Source organism: Hippocampus bargibanti, linkage group LG05 (genome assembly GCF_051943395.1).
Source record: "Hippocampus bargibanti isolate YZ-2025 linkage group LG05, ASM5194339v1, whole genome shotgun sequence".
Lineage (NCBI taxonomy): Eukaryota > Metazoa > Chordata > Actinopteri > Syngnathiformes > Syngnathidae > Hippocampus > Hippocampus bargibanti.
Window position 1 is genome coordinate 6,566,253 of NC_142738.1, and position 24,818 is coordinate 6,591,070.

The 24,818-nt window shown below is 40.5% G+C and overlaps 1 protein-coding gene across 1 annotated transcript in view; it reads right to left on the minus strand.

The window, feature by feature from the left end:
- The window catches only part of mef2aa (myocyte enhancer factor 2aa), a 116,217-nt gene extending 94,757 nt beyond the window's left edge, over positions 1 to 21,460 (minus strand). The window contains exon 1 of the mRNA XM_088995982.1: positions 21,397 to 21,460. The gene's annotated coding sequence lies outside the window, so the exon portion shown is untranslated. The remainder of the gene's footprint in view (positions 1 to 21,396) is intronic.
- Between the last annotated feature and the right edge of the window lie 3,358 nt (positions 21,461 to 24,818).

Consider the following 24,818-nt stretch of genomic DNA (forward strand, 5'->3'; position numbering starts at 1 on the left):
CTCAAATTGCAGGACCCACAGAATATTGACTTTAAGGACTACATAAACATTCAATACAGCATTAGTAGCTGTAGACTCTCTTCTTTCATCAGAAAAAAAGAGTTAATTCCTAAATTATATGTGTCTGGAGTTATCTGAGCTTGAAATGATGGAGGCTGTACAAAATACAATACATACTGTACATACATATTGATTTGTAACAACAGCTGAAGCTATAACAAAGCACTAACATGGACAAAAGGCAAACGCTGCCCTCGTGTGGAGCTGGAAAAAAATTGTAAGAGGTCTGACCAATGCTTTATCAGCACCCCCCGCTAGAAAAACTAAAATCTGAACAAATTCGAGAATGGCACTCCACTTTACACTTTTCAATACCCAAATAAATGTGTAAATGGCAGCGAATGAGTTAAGATGTGTTTTACAAAGTAGTGTAAAAAAAGTTTTTAACTACAAAATATGTAAAACGTTATTACATATTAACCTTGTTGGATTTTTTTATGTATTGAAGAATGTAATGTCAACAGTTTTCAGTGTTTTACAAACCAACATTTTTATAATTTCACAAAATGAAGACATGGCGTATTCAAACATACGGAGCAGCCAGGTGGTTCAGTTGTTCGCGGGTTCACCTAACAGTGCAGCAAATACACGCTCAAGAAATAAAAAATAAAATAAAGTATATGAAGTATTATTAGTATATATGAAGTATCATAAAGTATATGAAGTATAATTAGTATATAAAGTAATAAAATAATAAAAAAAAAATAATAATAATAAAATGAGCCTTTCACTAGTATTCTAGTATTCTAGTATTCTACTTCACTCGTGCCATAAAGGGTGCTTTCAAATTCAAGTTACCAAGGAAACAGTTAATCTTAATTCCTTTGCTTTTACTGCATTTTAAAAAAATAATCATAAAAAATAAAACAGACCTGCCACAATTGCAATATTCTTCCCTTTGTCCTCAATAGTGTAATTGTTGGCTGGGATGGAACAGTATGTGTTTATACCTCCTATAATGTAACTCTATAATGAAAAGAGTGGGTGAGATGTTCACCACTCAATATTAAAATGCACAAGAACAATTCCTCATAGTGTAGGGAGCTGGAAAGCCAAAACAAATAATAAATAATTGTCATACATTTCATTTATAAGCACATTTCAAAACTCTCAAAGTCACTTTACAGTAACAGGATCCTTTTTTTTTTGTGGGTGAGCAGCGGGAGCCACACTAGCCAGCGTTCACTCAACCCGGAATAACTCAAATAGATAGAAAGCTAGCTAGCTAGAGAATAGATAGCTAATCGATAGCTAGCTCGATAGCTAGCTAGCTAGCTTGGTATCTAATAGATACCAAATGGAGAGCCAACTTTATAGCCAACTAGATAGCCTTTTGTTTTCTACAAATGGCAGACTGCGATCGAGCGTGAGCATTCATTTCAGTGGAAAAAAAAAACACAAAAAAAGGAATGTGAGCACCAGACCGGTCAGAAAACTGGGCTTCCCCTCTTTTCTTAGGTCCGCAAAATATTCATCCGGCTTCTCTGGCAGGTTGCCTGTGGAAATTGTGGCACAATCTGTGTTTTTCCACGACGGTGCTGTTATTTTACTGTGAAAAACTCCAAGAAAGCAACGGCGACTCCCACCCCCACCTCTGGCAAGACATTGCTGTCAGAGCCGATCATTGGAAGAGTGGCTGTCCCTTTCAATTAGCCTGATCTGTCAAAGAACAGGGGCCCCGGTGAAAGAACAGCCAAGAGAGCAGGTGGGAGGTGAAGCGATTGCTGGAAAAGTAAGTCCCAAAAGTCCAGAACGGTCCGAAATACCCACCACTGCTTTACACTAAGCCCCTTTGAATTAATTAAAGGCTCTTCCCATGACACATCTCTGTCAAGATGAGCAAGCTTCACGGAAATGTGGCCAAATGAGGCATCATTCCGCAAATCGCATTCGTTTCCTCTACTCATGTGATTGAATGATTGTGATGAAGAATGATTGTGGAAAAAAAGCCTCATCACACAAGAAAAGAAGCTATGTAATAACACTGACATATTTCTACAGGGAGTAATTGGAGTAAAAAATGAAAGATGTTTGCAAGTGAAACTAGATGGGCTATAAATGGCGCTCTGGGAGTTAAAAAACAAACAAACAAACAAACAAACAAAAAAGAATATAAAGGGTGACAGCCATGCCCCCAGGTTGTTTATTTTGAATGCCACATTCAGGTGGGATTTGCAAAGTCGCACCCGAGCTGACATCTTTCTCTCAGTGGAAAGAGCCCAAGGCGAAGGATAGTAAACATGATCAGGTGGAACACAAGTGAGGAAATCCCTGTGGGACTCGGGACTGTGATTTTTCTATGGAGTGCAATCACGGGCACCATAACACACATATGCGGACTTTTCATCATTCGATCGCAGGGTATCTGTACTGATTTCATCAATGAGATTAATCGATAATACCAAATAAACTACAGACGGAGATCAAAAGGCGAATGCTCAACTGCTGGGGTATCAAACTCATTTTTGTCACGGGCCAAATTGTTGTTATTTAGGTGCTACCTAGGTAACAGAACCTTTTGGGTTGGCTTTCACTACTCTGAGTCACGTACTGGCCCCGATGTCATGTGGTGTTCCTCAGGGCTCAATTTTGGGGCCTGTGTTGTTCTCCTTATACCTGCTATCATTGGGTTCCATCCTAAGGAAATATGATATTTCCTTCCACTGCTATGTAGATGACTGTCAGTTTTATGTCATTCCATCAAGCCATTAACGACCATCACAAAGGTAAATAAAATTACTTTTTGTACAGTGTCTGGTTTCCTCAGCATTAACCGCTTGATGAGGAACACAGGCTTCTTTCACCATCTTGTGGAATGATCCCTTGTAAGTGCTTTTTCTGTGATAATTGTATCGAGTTCTTCATCAATTGTAATCCGTTTAGCTGGGTTGATAGCTTTTTGCGTCAAGTGTACCGATGACTTGTGCGGGTTATTTGTGGAGCCTGATTGATGGGATATATTAACTGTTTTCAATCAATTTTCTCACTATTCAGACACTCTCACACTTGTGTTTTTTTTGTTTCAAGCTCTGTCATCTCCCTTTCGTGTGTGTGTCTTTTCACTCTCTCTCTGTCTTTTGCAGGCATGCTTTTGGATTGGATTGGATTTGCCTTTATTAGTCTCACAGTGGAGAAATTTACATTTCACAGCAGCAAAGTGATGAAAAGAATGAAAGTAGAAAAAAGAAATGCATGAGCTGCTGGAAAGGCAGCCACTCTCGCAGCGCCGTCTTGAAGTCAAAAGAACATCATCATCATACCGGAATTGCCCGACACGATTTGCGTGTGGTTCCCGATGCTGACTGACGAAGCTGGACAGCCCACTTCTTCCATCTGCATTTGAAATTGTATTAGCAGCACATAATCACGGTAGAGCGATGTTAAACAAAAAAGGATATCTAAAAGCATATCTTCGTAGGTATCACAGCATGAGATCAGAAAGTATATGATTGTCGTACATGGATATGAAACACAACGCATTCTTGCTTTATTTACGACAGGATGGCCCTAGTATGTCAATGCACTTGAAAGTAATGCCAGACGCTGACATCCAGGATTATTTTTTTAACTTCATATCTTGTGTCCCATATGCATCCGGTTCGAGCCAGATGTAACTCAGGATATCTCTTTGTTCTTTTCCCATTCACACAAAAAAAACGTTCTGACACTTAATATTGTGTTCACGTCCTTTCATCCTGAGTCGGACATGTCCCACCATGACTCGGATTGCCTGGCTTAATACCACCACCACCCCCCAAAAAATGATGATTTAGTTGACTTAGAAGACAGGATAAATGTCTATCATCCAGCTGTTTTTTATTTGGTAACATATTTTGATAAGTTGTAATGGAATATAGTAATCCTTTGCGATTCCACGGTTCATCTTTCATAGCTTTGCTGTTTCATTTTTTTTACATTTCGTTTGAAAGAAAATGTGAACAGTGTATTATGTTCTGCATTATGATTGGCTAAGAAACTGGAGGCTAATGTCAACAGTTTCCGTGTCTCATAACTAAATAGCTTGCTAAATTTTCTCCATGCTAAAGCCCACAAAGCCGATGAAAAATGTTCTGAAAACTTTTTGTTGTTTGTTGCAAGACTTTTTTTTTTTTGCCTGAAAATTTGTTACATCTTTGGCTTCATTTAATACAGTATTGTATCCAAAACAATTGTTAAAAATAAAGATGACTTTCAGAATTAATTTTGGGGGGATTAATAATAATAATAATAATAATAATAATAATAATAATACATTTGATTTCTATCCAATCACAGGATCAGTTTTTCTGTGGGTGAGCAGCAGCAGCCACTGCGTTCACTCAACCCGGAATAACTCAAATAGATGGAACGCTAACTAGCTAGCTAACAGCTAGCTTGCTAATACATAGCTAATAGATATCCAGCCAGATAGATAGCTAGATAGCTATTCAGCTAATATATAGATAGCTAGATAGGCTAGATAGGCAGCCAATTCAAGAAAAGGTGCGCTTCGTTTACTCATCAATTGCACAGCCAAAGCTTCATTAAGGCCTCAATGGCCTTTGTACATACAGTATTTATAAATGAGGGCTCTCTCAACAAACGAGTGGAAAATTGACAATACAGATGCACCCCTACTGATGAACATTCAAGTTACGAACAACGGTACATACAAACATTTTTGGCGTAACAAATGGAGTATTCTCTCCAGCTGTACATATCTTTATAGAGCAGATATTTTATTACATGTTTATTTTTCGGTACAAACCAAAACCAATCCTTAAACATACTTATATAAGCCTTAAACATACATTCCATACAAAATTTAGCACTGAAGCAACTTACGAACAAATTTACCTTCCAAACGACCGTTCGGAAAGTATCTTGTTCTTAAATTGGGGAGCGTTTGTAAATAAGAAGAATGGTGTGACTTCTCGGTTTAACACAATGCCCCAACTTCACTAGAAATGGCTTTGCATATGCAAGTGCTGTGGAGTCAACTCTCCGGCCAACAGGTGGCACGGAGACCCCTACAGTCAATTTAATCGTCAGCCGAGACAAACTGTGGCTCTCGGGAGCGCCCCAGATCTGACAGAGCACCCTTCGCCTCCATCAGTCACGTCATCCGAAGTCAACGGAGGCACTACGCGGCCCGCTCGCGGTCACGCCAACCACGAAACGCAAGCTGTTCTTCTCCAGGTGCTCATTAATGCATTTGTCCTTGGTCCCTGTTTCGTACAAGCAACACAAAGGTAAACACACGGCTGCCATGATGAGATTCAAGAGAAGGTGCGCTTGATTTGTTGCGCAGAATGGCAGCCAAGCTCTACTTGAAGTAGTTTTTGGACACTTTAAGTCATTTTTATTGGTGTTTTGCATTTGACTAAAAATATCATCCTGCATATTTTGGGTATTTTAGAATCTATAAAGTTTATCTGATGTCAGTTAGGAACAAAAAATGGTGTCGGTTGTCATTTAAACATCCATTACCATTTTGTACATGTTATGTCTACAATGTGGCGATATTTTTTGTATTTGTCCCCCTTGTGTCCTTGTTTGAATTTCCACAATTGACACACACAATAAGTGAAAGCGAACATGCTGGAAACCTTTAAATTGGAGGACAGTCAATATTGGCACACTTAACACTCCTGCTGAATGAATTCATCAAGATTCTCCCACAATTAGCATATGGGCGTGATTAGCTCATGTAAACGATGCTCCGTAACATCACGAAGCTTTTGTGTCTCTGCTCCAAGTTCCAAACCTTTATTTCACCCACTACTGGCTGGAATACAACATGGCGGGATTCCCCAAGTATTGTCTTTTCGCCTCAGCACTGGGAGGCCCACTCGAATGTCATACCGCCAACACTTGTTTTTTTTCCATTACGCAGTTAAGCTAGACAGTTAATTATCCAAGAGCGGAGGTCTCTTTGCCGGCTGCGATAACGATATGCTTTGCTGGGCAAAGAAAGAAGAGGGTCGGGCCGCGGGGAGTCTCGGTGATGTCAGGCAATCTTTCAAAATAATAAATAAATAAAATACAAGTCCAGGCAATTAAATGCACCAGTGCTATCAGGGACGACGAGTGTTATTGAGGATACCGGCTACCTCCTCTAATGGGGATATTTAGAGCAATTATGATAAAGATGTCAAGGCAACCTCCCTGCAATGGCAGCATGTACGAGGGTTGCTTCTAAGTGTGGGATCATCTTTTGGTAGAAAAAGAAAAAAGAGGATTGACTCAGAATGTGGTGCAGTCCCATGTGAAAGTCTTAGCTCCATCACTTAAGACTTGTCTCGTGTGAAAAATATTGTCTGGAGATGGTAAATGGGATAATCTGTCCTTGGAGTTGAGTTTTTAAATTGGCATTCCAAAACCCATAACGACAAGTCTTAAGCAAAGGAACACTCGGGTGGTCAATTAAAGACTAAAGGCAAGCTGATTTGATCCCATTGGATGTAGCACATCTGGTCCGGGGGAGAAGATGGCAGAGCAAATATTATTTAATGGTTAGCGGAAGTCGGCCATCTGTATGGAGCTCTTTCATGTGACCACAGCTTGAATGGTTTTCACTTTTTGCCCATGCGTTACCTTTCTGACACTTCACATCAAAGTTGCTTGTCAGGGACATGATTATGAGCTACTGGTCACCGTACCTTTCGTACACCCAGCCAGCTCCATTGCAAAGTTAGCATACGCCATCCACATGGCTGGCATGACACCACACAAGCTGACTGTTGTTTGAAGTGGGTTCAAGGAGGCAAAAAGGAAAAGTGCAATGTGGAGGCAGCATGTAAAGTCTTTTCTGCCTTGAATGTGCCAAGCAGCTGCTCTTGCTGTCTCGAAACCAAACGTTGGGATGATGGTTTATAACGTGCGTCTGTGAATAATGCGCCATGATGCCTGGACCGTGATCAAAATTGGACACTGGTCAAGAAGATAAAAAAATCCCAAAATCCAGATGATTAAAAGCTCTCCTGTGAAGCACACACTGTGTGCTCTCTTAGCTAGCTTGGACAAAAGTCAAACTAGCTAGGACAAAAGACCAACATTTTGTTTTGGTCATTTGAAGGTAAAAGTAGTTGTATGATAGAGATTTGTTCAATTAGTGACTAAACTTGTCATTCTGATAGCAATACACGCAATTGAAATGTTTACTATGATTGGTCATTTTGCTGATTGATGATTTTTAATCATACAAATGTTAACAACTGTTAGACACGTGTTCCTATTTTACAGTACACACCGTGAAAATGTTTCCTCCTCCCAAGCAGAATTATTTTAAAAAGGTCATTCTTACACTATTTTTGTCGAATGATTCTGACATGATCAAAACAACCAGAGAAAAAAAGAACACCTCTGGAGTGTAAATTGAATATCCATGAGGGTGTTAGCATAAGTATGAGGGTGTTAGCATCAGTATATCTGGACAAATTTCCTCAAGAATTATCTGCAGCTTTTTCTAGTTTACAAGAACTATTAGTAGCCAGTGACACAGTGATTCAGTGGTTTCCGCTTTCAAAGAAGTTCTTGGTTTGGACTCCAATGAGGAGTTTGTAGGATGTCCATGACAAGTACTCTAGAGATTTGATGCACTATGGTTTTGGGGAAAGAGAAGCAAAAGAAAAAAAATCAATATGCTTTATTGGTCTGATATTATTTAAATACAGATGCTCCTCTACTTACAAACATTCGAGTTACGAACAACAGTACATATGAACATGTTTGTAGTATCTGATGTAGTATTCTCTCTAATTGTTCATGTATATATCTTTCGAGAGCATATATTTTATTAAATGTTTATTTTTCAGTACAAACCAGTACCGGTTACCTATACAATCCTTAAACATACTCATGTAAATATTAAACATACATATATAAACCTTAAACATACATTCCATCCAAAATACAGCACTGAATCAACTTATGAACAAATTCACCGTTAGAACGACAGTTTCGAACATATCTTGTTCGTAAGTTGGGGAGTGTCTGTACATCTAAATCAACTACACTATAAACCCCCTTTAATACGCCCCCTGCCCCGCCATTATTTATTTCATTAAGAGTTGTCTAGTTTTTCATTATATTGACTCTGTGACTTTTGGCTTCACGTGACGTGCGTATTTGTCTTGACGGTCAAACCAACGTGAGCAACATTACAGTAATATAAGAAAAAAAAGCCTATAGGTGCGTGTGTGTGTGTGTGTGTGTGTGTGTGTCGCTCTTTGAATCATAAGCCAATCAATCAGGCCAGGTTTGTCCTTCTGGAGCAAAAAGACCTCATACTCGGCGGCCATCACTCATGCGCTCCCCTTTCGTTGTCTTCCTGCCTATTTTCACACCATCTTATCATTCGGCGGCCAACACAATGACTTTTTGTTTTGTTCTTTCCAGCTCACTTCCCCTTGATGTGTGCTCTCCTGGCATACGTGAGTTACGTTTATTTTCCGTCATGAAAGGCAGAAAATTACCTCCAAATGTTTGGCCGCCAGTCAAAAGACAGCAGTGAGAAGTTGAAGAAAAGAAGAAGTACTTTGAATCCTTATATGACTCCCTTTTGACCTTTTTTTGATCACTACCTGACGGGTTTTAAGAGACGATGGTAAAAGCCACCATACCGTACTTTGCACAAGGTCGGTTTAAAAAGGGGAGTTTGACATTGCCACACAACATTTTCGACAAGTAGAGTGGAACTCTCTAATTTCAATTTCAAGACAAATGAGAAAAAAAGACTAAACAACACAGACATATTAGGCAATTTCAAAAGTTCTAAATTTTGAAGTATATTTTTCCAAAGAAAGTTTTGTTTGAAGTCCAAATCACACAATTTTCAGCTCGTATGACTTCCGCGTCATCAGGTGGTACAAAGTACAGTATGTACTACTATGTTGTCGAATTTGGTTTGACTTATGGGACCATGGCTTTGACCCCGTGCAACATAAACCTTATAGAATAAACAGCACGCAGCTTCCGCAAGGTCATCAAGAGGTTAGCTACTCATCAGTTTACAATTACATAAACCCATTAAAGAGGGGCATTATAGAAGTTGAGCGCCCAGCGTGAATAACTGGCCGTGATATGTGACATTACACCGTGTAAATCTTCCTATTTCGCAATTGACGCAGATGCTATTAAGACACGGGAACTGTTCTAAACTGCACCCCCCTCAAAAAAAAGTGCTAAATATGTTGTACATTTTCAATTGGAGGCTTGGACTTGTCTTCACCAGCTGCCTTTTACACTCAGCAAATAAATAAATAAATAAATAAATAAATAAATAAATAAATGCCTTAGCGGCATAAATCGTAGTCGAGAGTCCGAAAGAAAACCCCACAGATCAGCCACGCCATCAAAACCAAAGTCTAATCTTATTAAGTGCAACCATGTGAGTCACTGTGACCCATTAGAAATACACGTGCCCCTTCATGTGCATGAGGCCCGGGTTAGGGGAGCGAGGTGGGTGGAATCGCGGTGACCTGCGGCGTGGACGTAAACCACAGCCGTGGTGATGGATTGCCGGCCTGACACTGATGTTCGACTGTAAAGAGGAAGATCTCCCAGAAAAACACCAGAGCCTCTATACTCCATGTGTATCATTCTCTGTATAAGTGAATTTGCGCGACGGTGGATTTCCCCTTGGAGAATATCGTGGGTGTACGTGCATGATCCTTAAAGGACAACCGATACCATTTTTTTGTTTCCTAACTGACATCAGAAAAACGTTTTATAGCATCTAAAATACCCAAAACACGCAGGCTGATACTTTTAGTCAAATGAAAAACACCAATAAACACCTTAAAGTCTCCCAAAACTTATTTAAAATGACCTCAGAAAGTTTCAGTTTCAGAAGGTGCCGGCCCCTTGTTCATGACGTCACGCCAAGACGTCTTGCCTTGCTCGAGAATTAAAACATTGGCTTCAGATTCAGAGAAGATGCTTTCTTGTTACTCATCCAGTTTTGAATATGATTCAAATAGTTCTGAAAAGGAAAGCATACATGTTTGCAATCGATTAAAGAAGTCCTTCCGTGTCATTTTGAGGTGTCTGGACTGCAATGTAGCGTCCCAGAATATGCACAAGATGGCACATAAGCTTCGTTGGAAATGGGCTGATTTGACTGCTGGGAATTTGTGTCAGCTATTATCAAATAGTAGTGCTTGGTGCAACACACAACAATTCACAATTGCGTTATTTATGTGTTTTCCTTCTAATTTCGCCATCAACACGGATCAACACGAAGTTTTCAGATCAAACAAAGTACCCAAAATACGTTGTGTCTCGCATTTCTCTGTCAGTGACGATACCTACCGTGACGTCACGGTAGGTATCGTCACCATCTCAAAAACAAGGCTTCCTGAATATTCAGCATGAGTCTTACAACGTAAAATACAGCTAGATGCGGTGGAATCTTTGTAAAATACGCTCAGTAGAAGTCATTTGAAGTGATTTTATAAATTATGGACACAACTTGTTCGGGGCGTCGGTTATCCTTTAACGCAAAATTAGGGGAGAAAAATAAGGGGGCTGAAAATCCGACTGGACCCTCCTCACCCTGCCCATCACCTTTTCCAGCGCCTCCCCTCAGGCAGGCGCACCAAATCCAGAAACAGCTTCTTCCCGCAAGCCATTAACTCTGAACAGTAACCCAAATATAACTGTATAGTGCCTCAATTTCTCTTATGATGATACTAGTGCAGCGTGTTCTACCGGAGACAAATTCCTTGTGTGTTATACATACTTGGCAATAAAGATGATTCTGAAAATTAGTCACTGTTTGCCTTTCAGTCGACTTGTTCTGAGGATTGGCTAGAATTATGAATGGGGGGGTGAGGGAGGGTGACAGCCGCATCCAGAGATCCAGAAGGGTTTGAGGCAGTGAAAAATACTGCTAATTTGAAGGTCATATAAAGAGCGCCAAGCGGTGAGGCTCTCGAGGGGCGGGGGGAACAAGTGCAAGGGAGGCCGCCCATGTCGCGGCGCTGTGAGGTAAGCGCTGCAAACCTCTCCCCGGTACCCCTCATCAATCTCCTCTATCCACCACTGAGACCCGCCTTTGACCCAAATAGCCATCGCAGCGGGGTGAAGGGCGACTGGGTCGTCGCTTTTATTTTATTATTGATACGTCTGCATCACACGAGCTCATCCGACCTGAGCCAAATCAGCCGCTCAAGTCACAAAAGGTCAAAGCACCACAGGCAGACGTTTCGCCTCTCATTGCGTTCATGCACAGGCAAGTGGTGACAGAAACAACCTCGGATGTAGTGGGCTCTATTTTTGTGCATGGTGTAAATTTTGCTCGGCGTGGGGGCATAACTCTGGGTTAGGTTGGTAATTACTCAGATGAATGTCGGACGGCAGGTCTGAGAGAGGAAACGCAGACGCATATTGATACGAATTTATTCTGGAAAAGTGTGCCGCGGACTGCCATTCGCAAATTTGTTCGGGTTTTAGTTTTTCTTGCAGGGGTGGGGGGGGAATAAAGCACTGGTCAGACTTCTGGCAATGTTTTTCCCCTTCCACAAGGGGGCAGCAGTTCCCTACGTTTGCATGTTAGCGCTTTGTTCCAGCTTTGGCTGTTTTTAAAGAGCCATAGAAATCAATATGTATGTATTGAATTTTATTTTGTACAGCCGCCCCCGTTTCAAGCCAAGATAACTCCAGATCCATATAACTTCGGAATTAACTATTTCCAAAGAAATAATCCAACAAGATTAATATGTAATAACGTTTTACATATTTTGCAGTGCAAAACTTGTTTTTTTTACACTACTTTGTAAAACACATCTTAACTCATTCACTGTCATTCACGAATTCATTGAAATTGAAAAGCTTGACGTGGATCGCCGAATTTGTTCAGGTTTTAGTTTTTCTTGCAGGGGTTGCCGATAAAGCGTTGGTCAGACCACTGACAATATTTTTCCAGTTCCACAAGGGGGCAGCATTTGCCTTTTTGTCCATGTTAGTGCTTTGTTATAGCTTGAGCTGTTGTTATAAATCAAAATGTACAGTATGTATTGTATTTTGTACAGCCTCCATCATTTCAAGCGCATATAACTCCAGACCAATATAATCTAGAAAAACTTTTTTTTCTGCTGAAAGAAGGCAGTCTATTTTTTTACACTGAATTGAATGTTGATGTCGTCCTAAAACTCAATATTCTGTGGTGAAAATGACAAAAACCCTGGCACTGGAGCGGACACATTTTTCTACATCGTCTGGCAGTGAATGAGTTAATATTGACTGTCATTCAGACTTTAATCCTGGGTTTGCGTCGGCTGACTATGAATGACATCGCCATTGTCAACCAAAGAGTAACTTTCTTGACAATTTGTGCTCAACAAGAGACTATAGGCAACCAGAAAGACAAAACGAACTAATCGGCTCAACCAGTGAGCCTGGCGACCAGTCCTGGGTGTATCCAGTATCCTTTCAACAGTAGCCAAAATGGAACTGTATAGTGCCACTTAGCAGTTTTTTTTTTTTTTTTTGACAACGATACTAGTGCAGCGTGTTCTACCGGAAACAAATTCCTTGTGTGTTCTACATACTTGGCAATAAAGATGATTCTGATTCTGATCCTGCCTCGTCTTATCCTCGTTTTAAAAAAATATATGTCTGAAATAGGCTCCAAATAACACGTGTTCAGATAACCATTTTTTTTTTTTATTCTTTCTTCGTCATCAGACATAATTTCTGGATTATGAAAGGTACCCAGTGTTACGTGATTTACACCAGAGATCAGTTTGCACGATCGATCCATGACACAACTCATCTTGGACAAAAATAATTCTGCCCAATGTTTGTGGGAACCTCGAGTAAACGTAAAAGCTCATTGGCAGGGGTTGAAGGCTGCGACGTTCCTCTGATCAATTGGTTCGGAGTCTTATTCACTGAATCATTGTGGCATTTTTTTGCTGCATCTGTGTATTTATTTACTCGTTGGGAAAAAGGAAAATCCGATTGTAAACGCAGCAGTTGTTGATTCGTGTTCTGGCGGCTTCAAAGGCTGAAAAGAGCTAAAGCTCTTGTCGGGACAATGCAACGCTAAAACTTCAATTATGAGGCAGTGCACAGGCTGTCGGAACACAAAACACAGTTATTGGTTTAGCGCGCTATTGCCTGAACAAAGAATTGCGACATCACCTCCAAAGCGCCTGTTAATCTTTGATTTTGACACTCAAAAGAAGCGTCCGTGGAAGAAACAATTGCAGATTTGTTTCCCCGCATACGCCTCAAATTAGGCCAAGGTTTAGGGAGGGATGGACGCAAGTTTAAGTCACGGAGAGTCTTTTCCTAAGCGGGAGACAATACAGTGTGTGTGTGTGCAATGCTATTGTTTCACACTAGCACCGGCATGAAAAGAAGCTGCTGGATGGGAAGTGGCGCTAATCTCATCATTCCTCAACGATAGCGTGTCTTTGTTGTGGACAGCTTCGGTGTGCTATGAGAAAGAAGGAAAAAAACCGAATGGCTAGCTTTGTTTCCGCTTCTCCTAAACAACATTACATGCTAAGAAATGTTTAGTTATGGAAGAAGGGGAAAACAAACATGATTGGGGACGTTAAAAAAAAAGGAATGGCTAAAAAATGGATTGAAAAAAAAAAAAAAGAATGGCAAAAAAAAACAAAAAAAAAAAAAATGGCTAGTTTTGTTTCTGTGTCTCCCAAACAGCATTTCATGCTAATAAATGTTTAGACACAGACAAATGGGAAAACAAACATGATTGGGGACGTCAAAAACAAAAACAAACACAAAAAAAACGAATGGCTAAAAAACGTAATGAAAAAAACAAAAATCGAATGACAAAAAGAAATAGCTACAAAAACAACAAAGGAATGGCTAAAAAACAAAAAAGGATGTAAAAAACAAAAAACGAATGGCTAGCTTTGTTTTAGCTTCTCCTAAATAGCATTACTTGCTAAGAAATGTTCAGAGAAGGCAAAACGAGAAAACATGATTGTGGGCATTAAAAAAAACGAATGGCTAAAAAACTACAAAAAAACAAAAACAAATGGCTAAAAAATGGCTATAAAAACAAAAACGAATGGCTAAATATAATGGCTAAAAAACAAAATACGATTGGCTAAAAAACAAAATACGAATGGCTCGCTTTATTTCTCTTTCTCCTAAACAGCATTACATGCTAAGAAATGTAGATACGGAAAAAAAGAAAAACAAACATGATTGGCGTTCAAAGCATGATGCTAGCACACACACACACACACACGCACACGCACACGCGCACACACACACACACACACACACACACACACACACACACACACACACACACACACACACACACACACACACACACTTAGTTTGGATTTGTTTGTGTCGAGTCGAGGTGTGTATTTTTCACGTTCTCAGTCATTATTTGCATTTGGTGACTTTCGCACGGCAAACTACTATACGTACTGTCAAAACAATTCAGGTTGACCGGAATGTTAGCTCCTTGATACAAACCATTAGAAATGTTCTCACGGTGTGCGGCGTCAACATTAAAAGCTGTCATGTTCATGACGGACATGTTCATTGTTCAAAAGATGCATATGTGTTGTAGTTCAGGGTGGTGTGGAGAGGGGGGGGGGGTTACACAGGAAGTGGCGACAGTTGTAATAATTCTACCCCCGTGTGTACGGTTTTCAACAAGAACTGGGACATACGTTAGTGTGATATTACACAAACTGCGATCCCAAATTGTTGTGGAAGAAATTCTACAATAATAATCAGGACGGATTACATTATGATTCAAATAGTAATTGAACTCATTCACTGCCAGACGATGTGGAAAAATGTGTCCGCTCCAGTGCCAGGGTTTTTGTCATTTTAACTCAAATTGCAGGACCCACAGAATTGTGACAGAAATGAGTTTTAGGAAGACATAAATGTTCAATGCAGTGTAAGAATCCTGAAACTCGCTTTGAAATTGAATTCCGGATGGTGTTGCATAAAATCTTAGCATATCTTGTGACACGTCAAGATTAAAAAGATGAACTTGAATTGTGGTACGCCTTTTTTTTTCACTATGGAAGAAAAAAAAAAGGGGCGGCCCGGTAGTCAAGTGGTTAGCACACCGGCTTCACAGTGCAGAGGTCGCCGGTTCGCGTCCCGGTCCGGCCTCCCTGTGTGGAGTTTGCATGTTCTCCCCGGACCCGCATGGGTTTTCTCCGGGTCCTCCGGTTTCCTCCCACACTCCAAAAAACATGCATGGCAGGCAGATTGACCACTCCAAATTGTCCCTAGGTGTGAGAGTGACTGTTGTACGTCTTTGTGTGCCCTGCGATTGGCTGGCAACCAAAACAGGGTGTCCCCCGCCTCGTGCCCAAAGACAGCTGAGATAGGCTCCAGCAACCCCCGCGACCCTAATGAGAAATAAGCGGTACGGAAAATGAGATGAGATGAGAGAAGAAAAAAAAGAGAAAAATTAAAAACGGGCCAATTGTCAGTAAACGTTTCCCACTGAAATTGTTTTTACTATTGCGGATTGTTATACCAGTAGATCAGGGAAGAAAAATTGTTTTTAAAACACTCTACCATGAGATAATTCCTCTTCAAACTCATTCACTTCCAGTCCCAAATTTATTCGGGAATTGAAAATATGACGTCGAGCGCCCTTCCTGAATTTGTTCGAGATTTGTTTTTTTTTTCTTGCAGGAGTGCAGATAAAGCGCTGGCCAGACCTCTGGCAATGTTTTTTTTCTATTCCACAAGAGGTCAGAATTTCCCTTTTGCCCATGTTAGCCCCCATTTTCCCTCCAGACCAATAAAACTTGGGAATTAACTTTTTCTCTGATGAAAGAAGACAATCTAATGTTTATTACGCTGCATTGAATGCTTACGTAGTCCTTAAATTCAATATTCTATGGGTCCTGGAATTCGAGTGACAATGACAAAAACCCTGGCACTGCAGCGGATGCATTTTTGCATGTCTGGCAGTGAATGAGTTAAGAGACAACAAATAATTGTCGCTCGCTGACTTCAATAAAAAAAAAAAGGGAGTGTTGCCATTCAACCCTGTGTTAAGTCTGTACATACTTGGCAATAAAGATGATTCTGATTCACTTTGGCCACTGTGAGAAACGTTGGGTGCTTTCCTTTAACCCATCAGCATCCACGCCCACACATCCCTTGTTTTTTTACTTCAAGATGGCGCGACTCCTGTATTTTGTTTTTCAATTTCTTTCCTTTCATAACGTTGCTGCTGTGAAATGTAAATTTCTCCACTGCGAGACGAATAAAGGTACAGTGATACCTTGCCTTACGAACTTAATTGGTTCCCAGAGTGTGTAAGGCGAAAAATGTGTATCCCAAAAATATATTATCCATAGGAAACCATTAAAATGAGAATAATCCGTTCCCAGGTCCCCATAAAACCCATAATTTTCTACTTTCTAATTTTCGAAGCCTTAAAACTACACAAAATATACCTTATTTTATGTATAATAAATGTGCTATGGTATTATAATTAAAGAAATAAACAGTACTACATAATAAAGTAGTTTTTTTTACCTTTGCGATGGTCGTAGATGGGGAACGTAGCCTTATTCTTTCACCATCTTGAGGAATGATCCCTTTTTGGGTGCTTTCTCTGTGATAATTTTACCTAGTTCCTCATCAACTGTGTTCTGTTTACCTGGTTTTTGCATCAAGTGTACAGATGGCTTGTTCGAGTTATTTGTGGAGCCTGATTGATGGGATATTTTAACCTTGCAGTCTACACTGCCTTTGAAATATCAAAGTTGAAACAAGTCCAAATTTCACTGTTTTCTATCCATTTGCTCATTCTCTCGCTTTCGTCTGTGGACTGAGGGTGGGAAATAGAGGACAAAAACAGTTGGCTGCCATTTGTTAGGAGAACGGGCTCGTTCGCGAACGACACATCGCTCAAATGCAAATTTCCCCATTGTGGGACGAATAAAGGTTTTCTGATTTCTGACTCATTGTAGCGCTCCGGTTGTATCCCAAAAAAAAGTTTGTATGCCAAGGTAAAATTGTCATAAATTTAACGTTCGTCAACCGAAAAGTTCGTAAGCCAAGGGGTTCGTAAACCGAGGTATCACTGTACATCCAATCCAATCCAATCCCCCAATTGTCCACCAGCGCACACCAAACGCACACAAACGTCTGAGAGGTCCGAGCCTTGAACCCCTGTCGCCGAGGACCTGCCGCGAACTCCCACCCACCGCTCTGTTTTCCTCTCCCTCCCTCCGCTTCCGTCGACTCTGGACGCCAGCCTGACATACCAGACCTTGTTCGTTAGCACATATTTTTACCCGCCGTTACTAAATTAGGAAGCCAAAGGGAGCAAAGAGCTGTGCGGCTGCCAAGGCAGAAGAAGAAGGGGTCTGATCAGGCCCGCGTTTGCCCAGGGCGCATGCCAACCCGAGCGGCTTCATTACCAGCCACTTGGGTTGCAGAAATAGAAGGCCCAGCAGGAAGCGCGGCCAAGAGCGGCCCTGAATGGCCAGCCAAAAGCTCACGGGACAAACAAACAAATAAACGGCTCCTCTCATGGCTTGCCAGAACCAACCGACGGCAAGGAGCCGGTAGGAAGTTATCTTAGGCAGTCTTGCACGTGATGAGGGCCAGTTGAAAAGTGGCGACAGACACGCCGCGAGTTCAATATAGATAACGTTTACCGAGAAAACTGTCTCCGGAGTCCAATTTCTCAAAGTAGCCACGGAGACATAACTTCTTGTTTGTTTTGATATTGATGTTTGGCGCTGTGTGACATTTCCTTTTCCTAGTGGCTTGGTAAATTTAAGCTCGTGAAAGGATATAAGGGTGTGAATGTGGTTCTTTATGTGCTTGATATGCAGCGTTCAGATGTTAACTCATTCACTCCCATCCCCGAATTTATTCGGGAATTGAAAATATGACGTAGAGCGCCATTCCCGAATTAGTTTGGGTTTTGTTTGGCAATGTTTTTTCCCCTTCCACATGAGGGCAGCATTTCCCTTTCTTTCCATGTGAGCGCTTTGTTCCAGTTTTAGCTGTTGTTAAAGCGCTATATAAACCAAAATGTATGTATTACATTGTATTTTGCACAGCCGCCCTCATTTCAAACTCATATAACCCCTGACCCATATCATTTAGTAATTAACTCTTTTTTTTCTCTGAAGAAAGAAGACAGTCTAAGGTTTCTTACACTGCATTGAATGTTTATGTTATCCTGAAACTCAATATTCTGTGGGTCCTGAAATTCGAGTGACAATGACAAAAACCCTGGCACTGGAGTGGACACTTTTTGCACATGTCTGGCACGAATGAGTTAAAGCCACATATAAATTCAATTCAATTTCATGGAGAAAAATTTGGAGACACTGACTGTACACTTTTCAACTTAGAGCTCCGTATTTTTCAAACGGAGTCACTCCCCCCCCCCCCCCCCCCCCCCCCCCCCCGTATTTTAGCTCAACCGGCAACTTATATTCAGGTGCAAATTATTCACAGAGAATCTGTGTATTAAGTACACAGAGACAACAGTTGCTTATTGAGCTATTTATTCATTTATTTTTACTTATGTTGGTGGTGTGCTGTCATAGCAAAATGTATCAAAAACTTCCATGGGCAATCCACTTACAGTACTACAATTTAATAATAATAATACATTTAATTTACAAGCGCCTTTCTGAACACCCAAGGACACTTTACAACAAAGACAATACACAAAATACACATTATAAATGCACCATTCTCAATTTCTTCTAGCAGGTGAAAGAAAATGTTGGAGCACAAATGCAAAAAAAAAAATACTTAAAAAAACTGTCCTATACTGACATCTTGAGGTAGTTGATCAACACTACAACACGCAACAACTTGCTCGTTAAACTACAAAAATGTTGCATTTACATCCACCCATTTATTATTTTAAACATCCATCCATCCGTTTTCCAGCACTGTGAAGCCGCCCTAAAACAGCGTCCTAATTTGGGGTCGTAGGGGTGTAGTTTCAGAGGTAGTGAAGCATCGTGAAAATTCAGTTATGTGATTTATTAGCTCTCTATAAGCGATCTGGCTGGGTGGAGAGCTATCTAGCTGGCTACCTACCTAGCTATTTGCTAGCTAGATATTAGCTCCCTATTAGCTAGCGAGCTCGCTTTCTATCTATTTGAGTTACGTGCGGGTTGAGTGAACGCTGGTGTGTGTGGCTGCCGCTGCTCATCCACAGAGAAACTTATCCTGTGACTATAAGGTGATCTTGAGAGTTTTGAAAGGCACTTATAAATGACATGTAGTATTATTATCAACAGTCATACATTGAAACTCTGTATTTATAGTTATGACCACTAGAGGGCGACATTAAAGCGTTTTTGGAGGTTGGATTTAAAAACCAATTGAAGATGACTTTGCCATGACTGTAAATTCAATCTAATTGCATCGGATGGAGAGGAATGTTAATACCAATATATACAATATACAGTGATACCTCAGTTCACGAACTTAATTCGTTCCCAGAAAGTGTGTGTATGGTAAAAGGTTTGTCTGCTAAACAATTATTTGCCATAAGAAACAATTAAAAATGAGAATAATCCGTTCCCAGGTCCTCATAAAACATTATTTTCGACAAAATAAGCATTAAAACAACACAAAATATACCTTATTTTGTGTATAATAAATGTCTATTGGATTGTAAATTAAAGAAATAAACAGTACTGTAAAATAAAACTTGATGATATCCGATAATGTTTTCCGATGATCTCCTTCTTCTGCTTGACCGTAATTTTCTTTTGTGTCCTCTTCATCTTAACATCTGTGGTAGGGTCTTTTTCGGCCCCATAATTGCAAAAGTACTCCACTCAATAACAAACCACATCTGCACTTAATGAAAGTGGGTGTGGAAAACCAGTCCGCAAGTCACCGTCGCGCTGTGTGGTTTGGGTCATCCGCCGAAAAGTAGTTTGTATGTTAAGACTATATTCTCGCGAATTTAATGTTACTAAGGCGAAAGGTTCGTGAGCTAAAGCGTGCGTAAACCGAGGTATCACTGTACATATCCCATACAAACAAAGAATTTCCCCCCTGTCAAGCAGCATGAACAATATGTGATCTCAGTTTCATACAATTCCGTTGAGTCACAGCCTCAGGCGCTAAGAGGAGCCTCACATCTTCACAAACTCTTCCCTCATCCTCACGACAGCGGCACAATAGTGAGTCTGTACACACGATCCGCCACCATGCCAGTGACAGCACAAGGACTTAATTAGGAGTTTTCTGCGGCCTTCTTATATGCTTGATTGAATTGAAACTGGTTGTTATGGGAACCAAGCAAACAGCTGGATATGTTATGTAATCCAGTGTCAAACCTCTAATCTGTTCTCAAGTATAACATCTAGAAACTTAAAAAAAAGACTGGTTGTTAGAAAAAGTCAGAGTGCACTCACAATTTACAAAATAAAAGGTTTGATGTGGAAATCCACTGCTCATAAGCTCAACAGTGTGTTTGGGGAAAGCAGAAACACAAAAGGCTGTGTTTGAAATAACGTCAGTACAACTTTTACGTCGGGCGTACTACTTTCAAAACGACTCAGTGGCCGACAATTTCTTCAAGAAAAAGAAAAAACAGATTTTTTTTTCAAATGAAACGTTTGTTTTATTCAATAAAGCAAAAGCTACAAGCAAATTGCTACAAGCCACATGGACTCCTCTTTCTCAGTGCCTTTCCAAACTTTCAAGTACACTTTACAGTCACGGTATAGTCCGAAGCATGAAACAGGCTTCTGATTGGCTGTCGTGCCGAGTATGCAAATTGCCAAACGAACGTTCGTTTGCATACTCGGCACGGGAGCCAATCAGAAGCCTGTTTCGTGCTTTGGATTACACTGTGGGTGTAAAGTGTACTTGAAAGTTTTGAAGGGCGCTTAGGAAGAGGAGTCCACGTGGCTTTTAACAGAAAATGCAATGCAAACATCGGATTGTGCACCATGACGACAAACGACAACTGGAGAAAAATCTTCAGCAAGGGATATTTACCATAAATTAAGCAAGGGAGCATTTGTGGTAGGTACCACAAATCTCCATTCAAGGTCCGTTATTAATTATTCACACAAGCTGTGTTTTTTTATTGTATTTTCTTTGCACAACTTCTTGCTTAAGTCGCCCCAATTTAAAACACATGGTCAAATGGCAATCTGGAGATCAGCAATTTCGGCTAACCTCTCGAAAGGGCTGTGATCAGTCCCAAGCTAATCTCTGAAGATTGCTGTGAGCAACGTAGCTCTCCTGAGTGTAAAATATAACACAGGGTGACTTTCCTGAACGTGGACGAAGCCAAACAGATGGTCCAACACCTTTTTAGAAAGTGGAAGGCGAACGACTGTGTCAAGTGTGAATTAAAGAAACACTCACCCTAATTTAGCGTGGAATTCCATGACGTTCTTCGCCTCGTGTCTTTGGCCAGAGGTGTAAGGTGCCTTTACCTGGAAGACAAAAAAAAAGTTGGATTCAGTCATCATTTTCTTTTTTATGTTGAGAACTATATCATTGTTAAGATGGCACAACTGTCCATGTTTTTATGCTCCGGTTGTGTTAATTATTTTGCTTTGTGTTGACCATTTGTTATTTAGTTTTGTTTTTTACTTCAAGATGGTGCCGCGAAAGTGGCTGCCTTTCCAGCAGCTCCTGTATTTTGATTTTCTACTTCTTTCTTTCCTTTCCTCTTTCTTTCATAACGATGATGCTGTGAAATGTAAATTTCTCCACTACGAGACGAATAAAGGTATAGTAATACCTTGACTTACGAACTGAATTGGATCCCAGAGTGTGTAAGGTGGAAAGTGTGAATCCCAAAAAATTAATTTCCCAGAGGAAAGCATTAAAATGAGAATAATCCGTTCCCAGGTCCCCATAAAACATAATTGTCTAAATACTTCTAATTTTCTAAGCCTTAAAACTACAGAAAATACACCTTATTTTATGTATAATAAATGTGATATAGTATTATGATTAAAGAAATAAACTGGACTGTACAATAAAGGCATTTTATTTACCTTTGTGATGGTCGTTAATGGCTTGATGGAATGGAGTGTCCTGTTTCCTCAGCATTAAACACTTGGTGAGGGACGTAACCATGTTCTTTCACCATCTTGAGGAATGATTACTTGGAGGTGCTTTCTCTGTGATAATTGTATCTAGTTCCTCATCAATTGTGTTCTGTTTAGCTGGTTTGATAGCTTTTTGCACCAAGTGTACAGATGGCTTGTTTGTGGAGCCTGATTGATGGGATATTTTAACCTTGCAGGCTACATTCTGCCTTTGAACTATCATAGTTGAAACTCTCTCACTGTCGTCTGCCTGTCTCTTTAATGTTAAACCACCTCCCCTCACTGCTGCGTTCTTGACCAATCACGTGGCTTTAACCGAAGACTAGGGGCGGGGAATAGAGGACAAAAACAGTCGGCTGCCATTTTGTTTTTAGAACGGGCTTGTTCGTGAAAGACACATCACTCATTGAGGCAGCTCCGTGTAGGAAAAAAGTTCATATGCCAAGGTAAAGTTCGTATGACAAGTCATAAATGTAACATTCGTAAACCGAAAAGTTCGTAAGCCAAGGGCTTCGTAAACCGAGGTATCACTGTACATCCAATCCAATTATGTACTTTGTTACAACTTTGTTACATCTGCTATTGTATTGTATTGTATTGTTTTCTTCATCTCTGTTTTGTATAATGGGTAAAGAAGTTCTCCAAAATAAACTTGCCTCAAATAAGGCAAGGCGTGAATGAGTAAGCGGGTAAATTCTGCCCCGTTGCTATGGTGGTTTGTTATTGAATCCAAGTACAGCCTGCCAGGCAGTATATTCTCTCATCACAATGTTTGATGGGACATTTTTGAACGATGACATCGAGGAAATACGCTTGAACTTTTTTGCACTCCGGCTATCACCCCCCCCCCCCAAAAAAAAGAGAAAAAAAAACGAACAATGATACTAGTCTACATACATACACACCCAAGCCGATATTTCCCTCCCTCTTCCCACATGGTGCAGCCGAAAAAGGGCCTTCCATTACATCAACCCTAGCAACGGTGAAAACATCCAAGGGGCCATATGGAGGCAATCCCGATTACATAATGTTTTCCCACTGCGTAGGAAAAGTTAGCTCTGTGCCTTTTCCTGCCTCAATACACGTTTTGACTGAAAAAATCTCACGGTTTGAAGTGAGGCTTTTTATAATAATAACACATGTCATTTATAAGCGCCTTTCAAGGTCGCTTTACAGTCACAGGATAGGTTTTTCTGTGGATGAGCAGCGGCAGCTGCACGGACCAGCGTTCACTCAACCCACTCATAGAAAGCTAACTAGCCAGCTAATAGCTAGCTGGCTAGCCAGCCAGATATTTAACAGATAGCTAGCGAGCCAGCTGCATAGCTAATAGATAGCAAATAGCTAGCAAATAAAGTGCTCTCAATGACACTTCACAGTCACAGACAAGCATAGATACAATAATAAATAAAATACAATTCTAAATAGAAACAAGAGATGAAGAGTTATGATCCATCGAAGCGCATCTTGTTGACCACAGTGCCGCAAATGTTATCTGATGTGATACAGTGGTTATTTATGGGACGTTTAGTACATTCCCATCTTCTTTGTAAGTGTTTATTCCCTTTGGAACGACTCATATTTCACTTTGTAGCCATCAGTGTGTTTTATTTTTAATTTGAGCAGCCTGGAGACCATGATTTTTGTTCATGACACAACATAAGAAGGTAAAAATAAATGTAGGTGATATAAATGTAAACCCAGTGTTTGTAGCTATATTTTGTAACAGATTCAAGTGTGTTTTGGGTTCTCTGGTTCACGATTTTGATTATATGAGAGAAAAAAAGTGTAGGAAAGGGAAAAAAATATTTTCCTTCATGGGGTCGCCACAGCAAACCAGTGTCCTCCATCTTCAGAGGTTTGATCCGCATGTTTGTTTTGGCGAAGCTTTTACGTCAGATGCCCTTCCTGACACACCCCTCTGTATTTATCCGATCTTGGGACGACACAAGAAGACTTATGTCCCTTTGTGGCCACAGACAAGCAACTCGCTCAGTAAAAGGCTCCCAAACACAAAATGGTCGTCGGCACAGCAACATTCAAAAACCAACAACAAACTATACTCATCATTTTGTGACAATGCTCTCTGAAAAAAATGCCAGTTATTTTATTAAGTGGAAATGTGTCGTTCGTAAAATGAATGAAATATACAGATTTTTTTTTAAGAATGGCATCATTAAAAATACTTTAAAACTGGTGTAGGCAACCCAAAATGTTAAAAGAGATGTATTGGACCTGAAAACAAAATCCAAACCTTATGATGAAGGCAACAAGACAGCTAGCTGTATGTCATATTAGACTACGATCAAAACTACCTGGTTGGCTACAAACAATTATATAATGAGCCTTCGCGAGTCAGTGCTTTTCTTCCCTGTAATCACTTTCTTTTTAGAGAAGCAGAGGGCGACTTTTTGGAACCGAAAATCGACCTCACACGATCGACCCCTTAACGCACATGCACAAATTTACTCGCACATAGTGACCAAAAGCCCTAACAGCCCGGAGATAAACGAGACACAAGAGTTTGTGACAATCACTGCCTACCTTCTTCGAAACATGAATCGGGGGATGGCACTGTCGCAGCTCACGCCTCCCGTTTTGAAACGCTTCTCTTGGCCCATCAGATTCTCACTCTTTGCCATTATCCTCAGTAAACAACAAAAATGCACCTGGCACTGCGCCATGTTAATTGAAACCTGCGTCGCAGTCTGTGACGCAAATCTTCTT